General features: G+C 40.8%; 1 pseudogene; it reads left to right on the forward strand.

Annotated features, from left to right (window-relative positions):
- LOC106308490 overlaps window positions 1–2272 on the forward strand; it is a 3692-nt pseudogene extending 1420 nt beyond the window's left edge.
- Window positions 2273–4179: the final 1907 nt, after the last annotated feature.

Consider the following 4179-nt stretch of genomic DNA (forward strand, 5'->3'; position numbering starts at 1 on the left):
TCTTGGCCACCCCGGCAATAATGTATTGCAATCTCTTTTATATTCTGATTTAATTCAATTTTCAAAAACAGATCATTCTATATGTCATGCTTGTCAACTTGGGAAACCCATCAAACTTCCTTTTAATCCAGTTATATCAGATGTTTTTGAACCTTTTCAAATAATTCATTCAGATGTTTGGACCTCTCCGGTTCCCAGCATCGGTGGCAAAAAATACTATGTCATCATTTTTGATCATTACAGCCATTACGTATGGGTTTATTCACTGAAAAAGAAATCAGAAGTTTTCTCATCTTTCATTCATCTCTCAGCTTATATTTAAAACCAATTTGGCTGCAAAATCAAATCACTTCAGTGTGACAATGGTGGTGAGTATAACAATAGCCAATTTCTAAACTTCTTCTCCTCAAATGGACTTACTCATCGCTTTTCTTGTCCCCATACTTCTCAACAAAATGGCAAGGCTGAGCGCACTCTACGTACATTAAACAATTTTGTGTGATCTCTCTCTTTCAAGCCAACTTGCCTCCGGGTTATTGGGTAGAAGCTCTTAACATGGCTGCTCATCTCTTCAATCTTCTTCAATCTACAGCCATCAAAAAGGAAATACTTTTCACCAAACTCTTTCATAAACCCGTTTTCTATAACCACCTTCGAGTGTTTGGCTGTCTATGCTATCCAAATCTCACATCGACAGCACAACACAAGTTTTCTCCTCGTTCCACAGCTTGTGTTTTTCTCGGTTTCCCTATTTCTCATAAGGTATATCGATGTCTAGACTTAATCACTCGAAAGGTAATCATCTCTCGTCATGTCATTTTTGACGAAAACACCTTTCCTTTCTCCACAAACAAACCATCTTCTTTCGATACTCAGTCTCATGATATCTCACCTCCATTATCTTCTCCTCTGTTCCGTGAGGTTATCACAACTTCACCAACTCCGATCCCAAACACAACTCAACCACCACCTCCGAATAACCCTCTTGCAGTTCCACCTACAACTCATCGTATGGTGACGCGCAGTCAACGAGAAATTTCCAAACCTCGCCAACGTCTCTATCTCTCTTACAGCTAAAGAAATTTCACCATTACCTACTTCTTATCTTCAAGCTCTTGAGGACCCGAATGGGCGAGAATCTATGCAGGAAGAGTATGATGCTCAGATTAAAAAGGGAACATGGTCACTGGTTCCCAGACAAAATAATGTTAATGTTATGCGTTCAATGTGGATTCATAGGTACAAGTATGACTCGGAAGGCAATCTAGTTCGTCACAAATCACGTTTGATTTCTAACGGCAGATCACAACAACCCGATATCGATTGCGACGAGACTTTCAGTCATGTGGTTAAGCCAGAAACCATAAGACTTGTACTCGACATCGCTCTATCCAAAAACTGGCCACTCCACCAACTAGACGTCCAGAATGCGTTCCTCAACGGTGATCTTCAAGAAACCGTCTACATGCATCAGCCGTCAGGTTTCAAAGACTTGTTACATAAAGTGCTCTACGGCCTTAAACAAACCCCGCGCGTGGTACCAGCGATTTGCTACTTTTACTATACGAGTGGGTTTCAAACAGAGTAACTGCGACTCCGCTCTCTTCATTCACCACAGCCGCTCCGGAATCAGATATCTTCGAATCTATGTCGACGATATTCTCCTCACTGCTTCCTCTACAGCTCTTCGTTATCCATTATTGCATCTCTCAATGTAGAATTCGCCATGACAGATCTCGGAAAGCTTCATTATTTCCTTGGCATCACGATCAAATACAACAATGCTGGTCTGTTTCTGCAACAAAAGACATATGCCATGGAGATTCTACAAAGAGCAAACATGTCAGAATGCAACTCTTACACCACTCCAGCGGATGTTAGAGGAAAACTCTCCGACGAAGGAAGCCCACCGATGTCAAATCCTACACTATATCGAAGTCTTGCTGGTGCTCTCCAATATCTTACCTTCACTAGACCCGATATCGCCTTCGCTGTTCAACAAGTGTGCCTCTTCATGCATGCACCATTGGAGTCTCATTACAATGCTTTAAAGCGCATACTGCGCTACATCAAAGGGACACTGGACCACAGTCTGCAACTCTCGCCCAACAAGTCTCACACGCTGACCGCCTGCTCAGACGCTGATTGGGCAGGATGCCCAAACACGCGACAGTCAACCTCAGGTTACTGCATCTTCCATGGAGACAACCTCATCTCTTGGTCTTCTAAACGCCAGCAAACCTTCTCACGTTCAAGCGCAGATGCAGAATAACGTGGCGTCGCAAATTCCGTCTCTGAAGTTACGTGGATCAGAAACTTGATGCTTGACCTATACTGTCCATTGCGAACCGCAACAATAGTCTACAGCGACAACGTCAGTGTCGTCTATCTCTCCACCAATCCAGTTCAACATCAACGCACGAAGCACGTCGAGATAGACATTCACTTTGTTCGCGAACGCATAGCCATTGGTCACGTTCGAGTGATACATGTACCTTCTTCAAGCCAATATGCGGATATTTTCACCGAAGGTCTACACTCACCTATCTTCTTGGACTTCAAATCCAGTCTTCGCATCTCCAAAGACCCGGCTTCGACTGCGGGGGAGTGATAGATTAGGAAATATGTAACATTCCATATATTGTACAAATACCTAATGACTCCAGGGTATATATACTTTACATAATGTAATATATGAGGGCAAGGGTTTTACCAAGTTACAATTAGGATTCTGTCGGTAATTACCTACGGATTCCTTACAGCCGCCCGGATGCCTATTATCGACGGTTACCTGTCGGGAATTCCTTGGAAATTATTGACGGATTTGTGTCAGTCGGGCTTGCCATCGAAAATTGCCTTGTTTTCTTGTAGTGATGTTTGTGTGATAGAAGTAGTGGGTATGGTTATATTGGTGGATTTACACAGAAAGAAACACGTATGAGATTTCAGGGACCATTGGCATAACATGATGGCTTATTACCTCACGGCATATACACATGTCCTTATCCCCCCGCCTTCGGCCATGCCTAGAGAGGCGGGTGCTACACAAGTCGGTCATCCTAAAATATCAAACTTTCAAATCAATACGATGAGTTTTATCCAGGAGGCAAGACGCAATAGACACAACACACAAAAATAGGGAAAATTGCCAAATATGACTCACAACTTGATTTCAAACACAAAGGTTAACCCAAACTTGAAACAAATGCAAAAGTAACCTAAAAGGCTATTGAAATTACAACCAAACCCTTGTGAACAAACAAAAGTTAAATTTAAGTTTTATTTTCCAATTGCAAAAGTAATCTGAGACGACTTACAGATAAGTCGTCCAGATTTAATAAAATATTGAAATTTTTGTTTTCCCGGAGAAGACTTACTGGTAAGTCGTCCATGAATAGTCAAATATCTGACATAATTCGGTCAAATGCAAAACTAACTCATTTATCCTAGACGACTTATCAGTAAGTCGTCTAGGGTATTCTCTAGTTCTTTTTTTAACAAACAAAGATGACGACTTAAAAGTAAGTCGTCCGTTTGACCAGAAGACTTACCCGTAAGTCTTCTACAGCCAGACTACTTTCGGGTAAGTCTTCTACAGCCAGACTACTTTCGGGTAAGTCTTCTACAGCCAGACTACTTTCGGGTAAGTCTTCTACAGCCAGACTACTTTCGGGTAAGTCTTCTACAGCCAGACTACTTTCGGGTAAGTCTTCTACAGCCAGACTACTTTCGGGTAAGTCTTCTACAGCCAGACTACTTTCGGGTAAGTCTTCTACAGCCAGACTACTTTCGGGTAAGTCTTCTACAGCCAGACTACTTTCGGGTAAGTCTTCTACAGCCAGACTACTTTCGGGTAAGTCTTCTACAGCCAGACTACTTGTGCATGTATCTCTAACTTAAAGAATTTTATGCATAATAAGCGGGTGTTAGTGGGAGTTACATTTATAATAATTATTAGAATTTAAAGAATCTAGTGCTATTGATTTATAAATTCTCATTTTTTACTAAAATCTAATGTTATTGGACTGATGATTTTATAATTCTATACAAAATCATTAGTAATTCAAAAAGTTTGAGTTTTAAAGATTCTATAAAAACTATCAAAGTTAGTGTTATTGAAAATTGTATTTTTAACTATTGAACTCATATATCCCTTGGATTCTTAAAATCATTATGGTA

This window comes from Brassica oleracea, chromosome C8, assembly GCF_000695525.1.
Source record: "Brassica oleracea var. oleracea cultivar TO1000 chromosome C8, BOL, whole genome shotgun sequence".
NCBI classification, from domain to species: domain Eukaryota; kingdom Viridiplantae; phylum Streptophyta; class Magnoliopsida; order Brassicales; family Brassicaceae; genus Brassica; species Brassica oleracea.